This window comes from Arachis ipaensis, chromosome B03 (assembly GCF_000816755.2).
Source record: "Arachis ipaensis cultivar K30076 chromosome B03, Araip1.1, whole genome shotgun sequence".
Classification (NCBI taxonomy): domain Eukaryota; kingdom Viridiplantae; phylum Streptophyta; class Magnoliopsida; order Fabales; family Fabaceae; genus Arachis; species Arachis ipaensis.
In genome coordinates this window covers 19,936,965-19,937,762 of record NC_029787.2, presented here as the reverse complement: position 1 = coordinate 19,937,762, position 798 = coordinate 19,936,965, and positions in this window count along the sequence as shown.

The following is a 798-nucleotide window of genomic DNA, read 5'->3' as shown; positions in this document are numbered from 1 at the left end:
CTACGGGAGACGCAAAGGGTGAAAGGGAGCAGCTTATTGGGGGCAGGAGGAAAAGAGTTAGAAAGCTTTTTCTTCGCAATGGTGTTATTACTTTTTTAAGGGAACAATTTTCTTTTGGTTGACGCTTTGCATTTGTCCTTAAAACTAGTGATGCTTCTATCTCTCTTCCCCTTGATTTGTGTCACCCGAGTTGGGATTCAAATTAAAACTAATAACCAGTTTCTACTTTTCCCACAAGAGAGGTTTACCATCATAGACAAATGCAATTTCTTTAACACATTTGATATTTTGATTCATTCTTTCAGTGTTATTTGTTTAAAAGATGTTTTATGAAGCAGAAATCACCAAAAAAAAAAAAAGATGTTTTATGAAACAAAAAAAAGGACCATGTTCGAAAAAAGCGCTGCCCCACAGCTCTGCAAAATGAACTAGCTACCAGCCACTAGGGTTTAAGTAAAATAGAAAGGATCTTCTTTTTATTTAAAGGTTAAGTAGGATTTTGGTCTTCAGAGCATCTCCAATGATGATCCCTATTCAACTTTTTTCTGACACTTTGAGGAATTTATCGTTGAAGAAGCAGAGAAATAAGTTCTCTCATGGAGTTCAAGGTAGATGAGTCTCTGTTCAAAAGGACTCAAGGAGAACGAATGGTAACTTACCACATGGCAAGTTACCTTTTAAATAAATAATTAAATAATATTCAATTTAATAATAATTATAATAATTAATTAAATTAAATAATTATAATTTTATTTAATTAATAATTTATAATAATTATTTAAATAATAATTAATTAAG